The sequence below is a fragment of the Mustela putorius genome, unplaced genomic scaffold (genome assembly GCF_011764305.1).
Source record: "Mustela putorius furo isolate JIRA1106 unplaced genomic scaffold, ASM1176430v1.1 tig00000145_pilon_pilon_pilon, whole genome shotgun sequence".
NCBI classification, from domain to species: domain Eukaryota; kingdom Metazoa; phylum Chordata; class Mammalia; order Carnivora; family Mustelidae; genus Mustela; species Mustela putorius.
In genome coordinates this window covers 47,382,760-47,396,278 of record NW_025421294.1, presented here as the reverse complement: position 1 = coordinate 47,396,278, position 13,519 = coordinate 47,382,760, and the positions used below count along the sequence as shown (strand labels likewise).

General features: G+C 37.4%; 1 protein-coding gene across 3 annotated transcripts in view; it reads right to left on the bottom strand.

Annotated features, from left to right (window-relative positions):
- Positions 1-13,519, bottom strand: part of GABRB2 (gamma-aminobutyric acid type A receptor subunit beta2) — a 238,042-nt gene that overhangs the window by 47,373 nt on the left and 177,150 nt on the right. The gene's annotated exons all lie outside the window — the stretch shown is intronic.

Here is a 13,519-nt window from a genome sequence, read left to right as displayed (position 1 = left end):
GTATATAGTTCCGAACTGCACCTTGGTTCATCTGATTATGAATCTCATTTTTTCAAACATTATCACATTGTTACATGACCCTGGATGGTACTTTAAGTGAAGACAAAAGCAGAGAAAAATATCATTTAAGTTATCAGTGCAGTACCGAATGCTTCAAACTCCCCATATAAAATTTTTGAATTATAATATATCTGGTTTCAAATCAGAAGAGTAGTGATTACAAAGAAGTGAGTCATCTTTTTTTTAAATATTCATAGACATGATGTCCAAATTTGATTCTGCAGATCTAAATTCCAAAAAATACCCCCTCCCAATAACCTCTACTAGTTTTAAGGTGTAAATACAGATGTATTGTGTGCACTATTGCACTATTGCACATTGCATTTAGGAGGCATGTTTCTACTCATTCAACAGTTATTTATTGAGCACCTACTACGTCCATCAGTGCAAAGTTACTGGGGCTAGAGCTCTGCATAATAAAAACATGCTCTCTGTTTTAGTGATACTTTCAATTCATGAGGCAGAGTAGAATAAGCACACATATCTTAATGACTAAGCATATATATAACTGCAATGAATAGGCACATATTAGATTACAAATAGCAATACAGGGAAGCATGCAATGAAATCCAGTAAACATTAATATTTATAAACAATATACCCACTCCCTCAAGATCCCTCCTGTGAAGCATAAATTATATTGTATATCATATTTACTCCTCCAAAGAAATTTTGCATGCAGAGAGTTGAAAGTCTAGGAGGTAGGCAGGACAGATACTATAATCAAAATTTCGAAAATTTAATAGATCATACACCACCAACATTTTTATTAGCATAATCTCATTTGGAGCCATTCACTTTGTTAGAGAATGTCTTTCTTCTATGAAACTTTGATTTAAAAGTAAATTATTCATAATTTTAAAGGGAAGTCCAGGTATAAAGTGAATGGCACAGTACAAAGATTCTTTTCATTCTCCCTTAATCTACCCCATTAATAGTCTCTCTCCAATCTTAAGAACTAAAGTATCTGTCCCAAAGGATAACTGTTGTTCTCTGTGATTGCAACTTTCTTAAAGTGGCCATGGGAATCTTCACCATCCAGGACTTCATCTCAAATATAATCCCATTTCTCAATGTTTTTTGGCACACATCTCTCAGTTATGAAATAGTTTAGTCAATGACAATCCCACCTTTAAAAAACAAAGATTTTATTTATTTATTTGAGAGAGACACAGAGAGAGCACAAGCCAGGGGGAGGAGCAGAGGGTGAGGGAGGAGCTGACTCCATGCTGAGCAGGGAACAGGATGTGGGGTTCAATCCCAGGACCCTGGCATCATGACCTGAGCTTAAGGCAGATGTTCAATCGACTGAGCCACCCAGGTGCCCCTGACAATCCCACCTTTGATAAGATAGTTTAAAATAATAAAAGAAGGGCAATTAATTCTTAGAATCAAGCTAGCTAGTTAGAAATGCATTGTAAAATTGGATTTGTGGTATATAAACGTGAAAGAAGGTATTTATGAAACAAGAAGTCCATAGTTTTCTAAGGGAAAAAAAAGTGTCGAATGCGGCCGTCTTCAAAAGAGAATGAGAGTTAGTCAACTCTTACATTTTCAATAAAGAACTAAGTCTAAATTAGCGAAGAATGTTTCTGGTCCTCCAGCTTCCTTAGCTCGCTTTTACCTCACTTGTTCATTGCTACAAACCTTATCACAGAAGCCCTCTGTAGGCAGAAGCCTGGGAACATCTGTGGCGTTTCAATACAGTTGTATAGGAGTTGCTTAATAATTGCTTAATAGGTAAAAATGTTATTACTGAATATAGCTTTTGTCAAAATGCCAGCTGTTTGACAAAGTGCTTTCTCGATAATACTTGGAGAGGAGAGGCATTTGGGATATATTGTTGAATTAATACATTAATTATCTACTACCTGTGTGGATTTGGGTGATGGTTGCTTATCTGAATGCTTGGCATTGTGGAGGTATTGATCATGTTTATACTTCTGTCTCCTGCTTCTAATATGTTACCTACAAAGAGCTGTATTAAATAAATATCTTCTGAGTGAATAAAAAAAAAAAAGTTACCCAATGATAACATAGCCCTTAAGAAAAATCCAAAGGGGGTTGCCTGGGTGGCTCAGTCGGTTGAGTGTCTGCCTTTGGCTCTGGTCATAACCCCAGGGTCCTGGCATCAAGTCCCACATCAGCCTCTTTCCTCCCTGGGAAGAATGCTTCTCCCTCTACCTGCTGCCCCCCCTGCTTGTGCTCACTCTCTCTATCTCTGACAAATAAATAAATAAAATATTAGTGTATGTGCTGCCAAAGCAAGCACTAAATAAATAAAATCTCAAAAAAAAAAAGAAAAATCCAAAGATTCTTCATTATGTATTTATCTTTATGTAATAATTCAGCAAGTTGCTTAACATCCCTCTGTCCTCCATTTTAATTCTGTAAACTGTAACAACAACAATAATAAAAGTTACTTCACAGAGTTGTTTTGCAAGAAAAATGCATTGTCACTTATAAAATGCTTACAATAGTACCTGGTAGATAACGCTCAAAAAGTTAGCTTGTACTTTTTCAAATAAGAATTATTTAAAATGAATTAAAAACTTATATTCAGTTGCATGTCACTTTGCTTCTATTTCATGAACACATCAATGCATTTACACAATGAGAAAATTGGGTGTTCAATGATACAGAACCCTCCAAGGTGTTTAGAAGTTGAAAATGAAACATCTGAAGTTTATTCTGATATCTAAGATTTTGGAATTGACATAATGGAACAGCACATTGTAATACTTCTTGGTTACTGCTGATCTTAAAAATCCCAATCTTCTTGACTTCATTTTGGGTTAACCAAGTGTAGAATGTTGTCAATGGACAGCAAATGTATGCTCTTGCATCACCGATTTCTGAAGATGAAAGACCAACAATCCATGACAGTGCCAGGGTGGTCAAGTTCACAAGCCAGCTCAGTATATTGTGTAGGATAATCTGAAAGCAGATCTAATTTTTCTCCTCCTCCTTCTCCTCCTCCTCCTCCTCTTTTTCTTCTTCATCTTCATCTTCTTGGAAGAAATATTTAACAGCCTCTCAAAATGATTAAAAAATAAGACATATGCAAATATACCTGACTTTTACAGCTTTCATAATATTAATGAGTGAAAAAATAATTAGATATCTTTTAAAAGATATCAGAAGGAGGAGATGCACTGAAGCTTCTCATTAATGTCTTGCAAATTAAATTCATCTTTTATATTTTATTCATGGGATTCCAGAAACTGAGTCATTAAATTGTATTGTTATCATTAAAAACATAACCCACATAACTTCAAATGGCCTATGAATAAACCAAAATATAAATTCACTGGAATTTACCTGAAGGAATTAAAACTATATACAATGTTAAAGTTTTTGATCAGTTTAGATAAACATGTAAATTTAAAAATCTATATATGAATGACAGATATGTTTTCTTTTAAATATTGATAAAAATATATACTATATGAGATCTAAGAAGCAGATAGGCCATGTTAAAAACATTCACATAATAACTGAACATGTTCTTAAAATTGTGACATGATCTTATTACATAACATGGCATTTTAAAAAGTTGTTTTTCAACTCTTTAGTGTCAGTCTACTTGTCTATTTTGTTATCTACTAAATTAATATTTCATGTTAGAAGAATTTTACTGTGTAGGGAATATGAACCTATACCAAGATATTAAATGGGGGCTGGTGAGAACATTTAGAAGAAATTAATTATCAATGCCATTATTTTTTTTCCTAGTAAGAAATTAAAGTGACTTAATGTTCTCTTGTTATTTATTTAAACTTTGCTCCCCAATTGGACTGTTATACATTCTAGGGTAATTATCTATTTTCTATCTCCCATTGTAGCCAAGTAGCGATAGTAAATAATAGTTGCTTTATAGATTTCATTTATTTATTTACTTGAGAGACAGAGAGCATCCACCCATGAGGTGGGCAGGGGGCACAGGGAGGGACAGAGGGAGAGGGAATCTCAAGCAGCCTTGGTTGTGAGCTGAGAAGGAGGTGGGTCTAGATCTCATGACCTTGAGATCATGACTCTGAGATCATGACCTGAGCCAAAATCAAAAGTAGGAGATTTAAACGACTGAGTCTCCCAGGTGTCCCTGTAGTTGTGTTAAACTGTTAATTCTCAATCATCATAACCAATTGGTGATGTTTGAGAATTATGGGCTAGTATTATTGGGACAATCCACTCTAGTCCTTGGATGGTTTCGATTTTTTTAAGTGTTGTCTTATTTCAAATTTTCTGCCCTCTTATGTAACTATCAGAGTGCTTTTTTTTTTTTTTTTAAGATTGTATTCATCTATTTGAAATACAGAAAGCAAGAATGAATGAGAGAGAGAGAGAAAAGAATGGGGAGGTGACAGAGGGAGAGGGAAAAGCCAACTCCTTGCCAAGCAGGGAGCCTGACATGGGGCTTGGTCCCATGACCCTGGGATCATGATCTGAGCCAAAGACAGACACTCAACACACTGAGCCACTCAGGTGCCCCACTATCACAACACTTTAAAAGCTTTTTTGAATTGGACACCTCATTGTAAAAATTTTAGCATGTCACTCTCCTAATAGTATTTAAAATTTTATGTAGTAATTGTTAACAGTATATAAGTAACTATAATTAAAACTTAATTTACATTCTGGGGAACACTAATCCTGTGATGTACCTCATGGAACAGGGTTCTTCAGTAAATGTATTTGGGAGTACCTACAAATTTTGGGCAGCCTCTTATAGTCACAAACCTTTAGCACAGTACACGTCAGAATATCCCTCAATAAAGAATTTGCTTAATATTACTTACCCTTGGCAATTCGGCCAGACACATTGTTTTTTCAGAATATAAAGAATATTCCCACAGTGTAATGACTCTCTAAAATGCTAGAGCTATTCACACGTTTTAGGGTGCTCTAGTTATGTTCCTAAGTAAGTACCTGAGAACATAGTCCCTTGGAACCATATCTTATTCTTTAGTGGATTAAAATAAAATTTTTTTCCCTCCAAAAATTTCCAGAAGAGAAGAAAAACATTTGCAATAACAACAGAGATCAAACTGACTTTTAAGGCAAACAAACACTTCAGGGAAGTAGCATGACCAAATGTGCAACAAAAAAGCAAGCTTTGTCTCGTGACTAATGCAATGACCACAATTAGAAGTCTATCAGTCCACAGTCAGAATGGATGTCCCTCTATACAGAGTCCTGTATGTTGTGCAAAGGAGCAAGACTGAGTACAATCGATGCCAATTAGTTGTGAGGATTTTTCAAAAGGGAGAGAGAGAAACTCACTTGTCAGCTATAACTTTAAATTCAGCAAAGAAAGGATTCCAAAGACACTCTGAGTGATTGCTCTGACTCCTTAATTGCATCTTATTCTTTATTCTCCTCTTTAGATGGACTGCTAGACACAAATGTCCTGCTATCAAATCATTTCTCAGCCTTGAAGCTCAAAATAATTGGCCTAGGGTAGGTCGGACTTGATTACCAAGTGGCATCTTGGTAAGAAACACCATTAAGTCATGGTCTGGCATTCAACTCCTACATCAAAGATAACCTATTTTTTTTTTATGCTATTAGCATTTTCAAATTCAAATCTCTTGTAAGAGGATTGAAATTGATCATAATCAAGTAAAATGTTAGATTCTGTGTTCTAAAGATAATTTCTCTTTTTGGATTTCATTGCAAAACTCAGTAATTGTGGTCTTTGTATGAAAGCAGAGAGCTCTGGTTGCTGTTCCTGTTAAGTGTAACTCCATGATGTGTTTCTTAAGCTTCCTTATGTTTGTAGAGCTCGAGCAATTAAGCTGATGCTCCAGGTAAGAGAAACCATTAATAATAAATAATAATTATAATTATATTATAATAATAAAATAGCTACAACAATAATAGCAACTGCCATTTCACTGACTAATGCAGAGCCCTTATGTGACAGATACTGCCTTAAACTCTCTACATGGTTCTGTCTAGAACCATATAAACTAGACTGGATTTTGGTTACCAGGATTATTCCCCTTTATTCAACCCTGTTTCTCCCATATGCACGAACCCTAAGTCCTGAAATAACATAGAAGAGGCAAAGAACTATTGGCTAAGAAGACAGACCAGTACTTCTCAGATGTAACATGCACAGAAATTATGGAAATCTTATTAAAATGCAATACAAATGTAGTAATCCAAAGGGGCAACTGCACCCCAATGTTTATAGCAGCAATGTCCACTATAGCCCAACTATGGAAAGACCCCATTGACAGATGTCCATAAATACATGGAAGGCAGCTTTGCTCACCACTATACGACCAACACTGTCCATCCACACATGAATGGATATATATATATATATATATATATGGGAATATTATGCATCAGAAAGTGAATTATTATTCATTCCAAAAAAGGAATATTATTCATCAAAAAATGAAATCTGCCATTTGCAATGATGTGGATGGAACTATAGGGTATTGTGCTAACCAAAGTCAGTCACTCAGAGAAAAGACAATTACCATATGATCTCACTGATACATGGAATTTGAGAAACAGAAACAAGGCAGAGGATCATAGGGGAAGAGAGGAAAAAAACGAAACAAGACAAAACCAGAGAGGGAGTCAAAACGTTAGAGACTCTTAATCTCAGGAGACAAACTGAAGGTGGCTGGAGTGAATGTGGATTTGAGGATTTGGGCGGCTGGGGGTGGACACCGGGGAGTGTCTGTGCTGTAGTGAGCGCTATGTATTGTGTAAGACTGATGCATCACAGACTTGTACCCCTGAAACAAATACTGCATTATATGTTCATGATAATAATAACACAAAAGTTGGAGAAAACAGAAAAAAGAAAAATAAAATGCAATGTGAACTAGGCTTAAGTAGGTGGAACCTGGGATTCTGTGGTTCTAATAAACTTCCAGGCAAGGCAGATGGCGTTTGCCACATGGATCACCTCAGCAGAGCAAGTGATTAGGAGAATGCTGCCGAGAGGACAGCATTTACCTTGCCATGGGAGTCTGGCAAGGGATGTCTGGTATCTAGTGTGACCAAGAGACAAACAATGTTTCTTCTGAACCAAGGTTTTATTAGCTCCAAGATAAAAATATTTTTTCCCAGCTCTGTCTCTCTTGTAAGAGAGAAGAGCAGATGTTTCTGATGTTGTCTCTCTCTAGCAGTCTAATTCTCTTCAATAATCTACAGCGTACAATCACCAGTAGCCCACAACTGAGAGATGGAGCCAGGTCTAAATGGTTTCTGCACATCTGTATTCACATCAGTTTTTTTTTTTTTTAACTCCTAAACCTTTTATTTTTTATTTTTTAAATTTTTAAATTTTTTATTAACATATAATGTATTATTAGCCCCAGGGGCACAGGTCTGAATCGCCAGGTTTACACACTTCATAGCACTCACCATAGCACATACCTTCCCCAAGGTCTATAACCCCACCACCCTCTTCCTACCCTCCTCCCCCGGCAACCCTCAGTTTGTTTTGTGAGATTAAGAGTCTATTAGTCACATCAGTTTTATTTGAATATTTAGGGTGAAGAATAGTCCACTCTGGCATCAGATCTGACTTCTGTTCATATCCATCAATAGACTCGTTAACAGCCTTCAGGATTCCCCCTTCTTCTAGTCTGTGCTACATACGCTGCTCTTATACCTCACTCACAAACAGGTTAATGTGTCATTTCCATGCCTTAAAAACACATAACAAGACAGAAAACAAAAATGTGGGAAAATGTCTTTATGGCCTTCTCAACAAGTCCAGATTTAAAAGCTAATTCTTCATTCAGGCATTCAAGACTCTATCACAGGGCTTCTAGCCACCTCAAAGCCTCATCTTCTGTTATACTTCTTGCTCTTTCAAAGCTCCACCCATACTCTTTTGTAGTCCTTTGGTCTCCAAGCCTTGGTCCAAGTGATTTCAGTGAACTGAAATATTTTCCCCACTCATATCAAATTTCTGTACAATTTCAGGGTCCATCTCAACTTCCACCTCTCCCAAGATCATCTTGTCTTTCCTTCCTCAAGTTTTCACAGCGCGCTGCTTGAATTTCTACTCATAGAGTTGTCACAGCCAGTTTGCCTGAGAAGGTTTGTAGATGTGTTGGTCCCAGCCACCAGACTACCCTGGAGGGTGAGGAACCAAGTTCTTAAACTGAGGGAGGCACTCACACAAGATTGCTGCATTGAATTGTCCACATACTAACCCTCTGGCTGTGGTTCACCAGATCCCACTTCTGAGAATGTTGGGATGAGCAGATGCTACTTGCTGAACTGCAAGGTAGTCGGACTGCAAACGTGAGCATCATTAGAGATTTGTGGAATTCCTAGGCACCAGCCTTAGAGTCACTAAAAGAAAGGCAGTGCCATTGGTACTAGTCCATAAGAGGCAGCTGCTAAGTTGAAGAAAAGGCCATGGTGTCAAAAGAAGCTTCCTGGTGTTGCTGACTTTTAATATATATTATCATTCTGAGGTGAACAAGAGTTCCTTGGAATGGCCATGGGCCTCTGGTAATGACTTTCTCTGGGCTGACAGATTTTGAAAACCAAACTGCCATGGTAGTCTCCAGAGGCAGTCAATACCTACAGTGCAAATAAAATAGTGCTCCCTGGTGAAAAGGGGATTTAGTCAAATGGAAGAGTTTGTTAGCTCAAGAGTGAAAATGGAAGATATTTAAATTAACAAGGCCAATTGCATGGCCTAGGAGATACACACAGCTGTGTAATAAAAAGCTATCAAGTGTTACACCAACCCATCTGCTTTCTCATAAGGGGTGACAGAGAATGTGAAGGCCTAGCCTGCTGTTGCTGAAAGTGGTCGGAGCCTCTCCGTCTTACCCCATTCTCTCACACACCTTCGCTGTGACAGGCCTCAGCTGGGGAATCACACACTGAAGGATATCAGACCAGATGTTCTTGCAGAGGAATTTTAAGTCTGAATGACTGGCTGGTCTTTGAAACAGACTGTTAACATGTGTCTTGACAAATAAGAAAAAAAAAAATTCATACTGCTTTTACTTTTTTAAGATTTTATCTACTAATTTGAGAGAGAGAGAAAGAGCATGAGGCGGGGGAGGGGCCGGGGGGTAGGGGGAACTGGAGAGAGAGAAGCAAGCTTCCCACTGAGTAGCTGAGCAGGGATCCCAGTGAGGTGGGGCTCCACAGATCATGACTCAAGCAGAAGGCAGACACTTAATGGACTGGGCCACCCAGGTGCCTCTTCATTCTATTTTTAAACTCCAGATGTGAGCCCCCTTCTTCTGTGCTTGTATAATAACCTGAAGTAGCACTAAATAAATTTAAATTATCTGGTAAGGAATCCATACACTATACTCAATTAGTATACTCAATTTAAACAGTGAGCATACATTTTTCAAATTGGTACCCATGACTTGGAGTGGAAAGGCGGTATATAGCAGATTATTAGTACATTTGCCAAGATGGGCCCGAATTATGTTTGGTGAAGGGCTTATGTGAACAGCAGGAGGCCTTGGGGGCTCATGCATGCCAGCTGCTCTTGAAAACATATATGCATAGTTAAATATGGCATTGCTATTTTGTTTAGGGGAGTCAGAACGAATTCAAGAGGTGATTTAATGCAAGGGAGTTTTAAAGTTGCTAAAATGTACTTCACAAGCATGATCTCATTTAATCCTTTTGAGGTGAAAACTGTTATCCCCAGTTTACAGATGAAGGAACTACAATTTAAAGAGGTTACGTGACTTTCTCAAATGTCAGAAATGGGAGTTAAACTAAATCCCCTTCAACATCAGGGTCCAATCCCTCCATAACTACTTACTGCTATTCAAAGCCCTATTTTCAAATCATTCCGTAATATCACAAAAATATGTCTGTAATCATCTCCCTCACTGTATCAATACCTTTTTGCAATGTGACTCTGCGGCTACTCCCAAGAAAAGATAAGAGTATTTCTCTATACCCTGAATCTCAGCTGCCCTTGACACTTGTTTTAATCAAAGAAGTAAACATGGAGCCAGTTCTAAGCTGGGGCTAGTGAAGGTTTGGTAGCTCCCCCTCCCTCCCTTTTGGAATCCCACTGCCACTCTGTGCAAGGCCTTGCACAGCCTGCGGAGGAGGAGGGACATGTGGCCACTCACCCCCATCACAGCTGTCAGCCAGCTCCAAGCCCATCTGCTTGAGAACCACACATGCATGTGTGAGCCTGGCTCAGAGCCTCTCAGCTCACCTGCAGCTTTGTAAGCAATAATAAATAGTTGTTTGAATCCACTAGCTTTGGGGGTAGATTGTAAATTAGTTAAAGCTAATAGAGGACACTAGGTTCTGTAGAAAACAAAAACAAACATCTTTCTTCACCTTCAGAGAATCTCTAACTGGATTCATAAGTACTATGGGCTCAGCCATATGGCATAACCCAAATCAGGAGACTTACCTAGATTCCTATCCCAGTGAGGCTACATACAGGCTGTAGGATTTGGGGCAAATCATAGAACTCAGTTCTAAATAACAATCGTCAAATTTTTGGACTTAGAAGCTCTTTATATTAAAAAAATTATTGGGAGCTCCCAAAAGCTTTTGTTTAGGTGGATTATACCTACTGATGTATACTATGTTAGAAATTAAAACAGATATTTAAAAATATTTATTCATTCATTTAAAATAATAATGATCCTATTTACAGGCTAACATAAATGACATTTTTATGAATAGTCGTTATATTTTACAAAACACCCACACACAAAGACTGGTATTGTTTTGTATATTTGTAAATTTTTTTAATGGCTGGCTTAACAAAAGACAGCTGGATTCTCATATTTGTTTCTGCATTCAGTGGTTGTGATAATTTGTTTCATGGAGCCTTTGGAAAACATGACTGTACATTTTGAAATAATGAAAGTGAAAAAAGCAAATAAAGGCTTAGTATTTTTATGAAAGGAGCTTTAACCTTGAGGGCACTCTGAAAAGGTCTCAGCAACCCCCCAGCGCCCTTGTAGATCACAATTCAAGTCACTATTTAGAGGATATCTTATCTGAAATTTGGTTAAATTTAAGGAAAACTCCAAATAATTCATAATTTAAATTACTAAGGACTACCAAAAACTAGTAATTTTGTTTTTTTATAGTAGAAATAAAAAGGGACTTTGAAAAATAATTTTTATTCCTTAGACTAAATGTGTGTGTATGAAATTATATTTTTAAGATTGTATTTATTGATTTTTCAGAGACAGAGAGAGAGAGCATGAGCAGGGGGAGCTGCAGAGGGAGAGGGAAAAGCAGACTCCCTGCTGAGCAAGAAGCCCAATGCAGGACTTGATCTCAGGACCCAGGGATCGTGACCTGAGCTGAAGGAAGACACTTAACTGAATAAGCCACTCAGGCATCCCTGAAATTCTTGAAATTAAATGCAAATCATTTGGTTCTCCAGTGCAGTGAAATACATATTTTTTTTTTAAAAGGAAGTTAATGCATTTGTATACAATTGAAGCTATTGTCCATCCCTATCGGACTATCAGTTTGGTGGAAGTTGTATATATGTGAATGCAATGAACTGCCAATTCTCTTTGTTTGGTCTCTAAATGCTTATGCAAATTAATTCATATAAACAAGACCCTGAAATTGACATCATTAGTGCAAGCCAAGCAGTTAACATTTGGAGCTTCTAACATGGAATAAAACATTTTCATCTTAAAAAATAAAGTTATGATAAAAACAGCTAAAGTAATGCCTTAAGCCTTGAGCAATATGGAGGCAAATATGCACTCTTTTAAACTATTGATTATATTCCTGGCTTCAGAATAAAATTATTCCTTAAATATAATTTTTTAAATGTTGACACCAAAGATAAAATACAGGACATGTGGAAAATGCTTAAAACTAAATAATTATCAAGACATGACCCAAATTCAGCCAAGCTAAGTACAGTATCCTATGTCTCTATAGGTTTGTTTGTTTGTTTGTTTTGTTTTCAAGCTGAATAGAGAACTAGCTTGCTGTGGTGATTTTAATAAAAATGTCCACATATTATTTGCTATTACTAACTACAAATGGTGAAGCTTAATTTCCATCTCCTGGAGTATGGGCTGGACTTAGTGATACAGAATATAGCAGAAGTGATGAGATGTTACTTTTGAGATTAGGTTTTAAAAAGACTTGGGCTGGGGCACCTGAGTGGCTCAGGTATTAAGCGTCTGACTTGGGCTTCTTTTGAATGTACTCCCTCTGTCTCTGTCTGTCTTCTTCTGGTCTTCAGGTTCCACTATGTTGGAAGCTGCTCTGTGGAGAGACCCATGTGGTGAGGAACTGAGGGGGTCCTCCAGTTGACTGAGAAACTGAGACCCTCAGTCTAACTGGAACACTGAGAGGAACAAGACGAGTTCCTGAGTTTTAAAAAATGAGTCCTTACCTGGGTGAGCCTTCAGATGGGACCAAAACCCTGACCAACAGCTTGGTCACACCTCATGAGGAACCCTGAGCCAATCACCTACCTAACTGACTTGTGATTTCTGAACCTCTAAACTATGAGAAAATAAATATCTACTCTTTTAAGCTATTAAGTTTTAGGGTAGTTTATAACCCAGCAATAAATAATATTGGGTAAATCCTTTTAATATTTATCTTCAGTAAATAATGGGCACAATCTTTAATATGTGATAGAGTAATATTCCCTCTCTTGTAGGGTCTGAACAGAGCAGCAAAGAAACGAAGCTGATTTATTGGTTGTCTCAGCCTACCAGTATCTGGGTTAAAACATTTGGCAGTCAAATAAGGGCTAAGAATCTCAAATGCTTCAGGGGTCAAACAAAATGCGTAATATATATAAGTCCCGAGGACAGCGCTGAACTGGAGAGTGTGCTCCTATATCTGAAATAATTCAAACTCAAGGACTAATGCCAGAAAGAGTGACGTTGTGCTGGCAAACAGACAGACAAACAAGTACATTCTGAATAAATCTGTCATCTGAATCTGTGAGTTTCCATCATAAAAAATCAGAAAGCACATTTCCATACTTGTAGAGTGACCTGATGGTCACCTCTGCTACTAGTTTGCTTTCTAAATTGCTTTAAACCAATTTCTTTGGAAATGTGGAAGCCCCTTTCTTCCACCATTGCTTATTAACAGACTTAGGAACTGTGTTCCTCTCCTAACATAATGGTAATTAGGTCAGTGATTTCAAACCAATAAGCACCCAAACAAACATAATTTTCTAGATGGTGAGGTGTTTGGGCGATTTGTTTCCAGCCTGCAGAAGAATAGCTTGAGCATTTGCACTTTGAATATTTGCAACCCAGCTTGTTTAAGGCAAGATGCCTGAATGTCTAAACATAACTAAGGTCATACCTTTGATTTGGCAGCAGGTAAGGGCAGTGTACATGATACCTTGTACTGATCTTACCAATCCAAATCAACTGTTTTATTAGTACTTTTTCTATATAGAACTTCGATATTCGTTAGCATATGACACTAAAACAAACTATCCACAAAGATTTCATAAAGC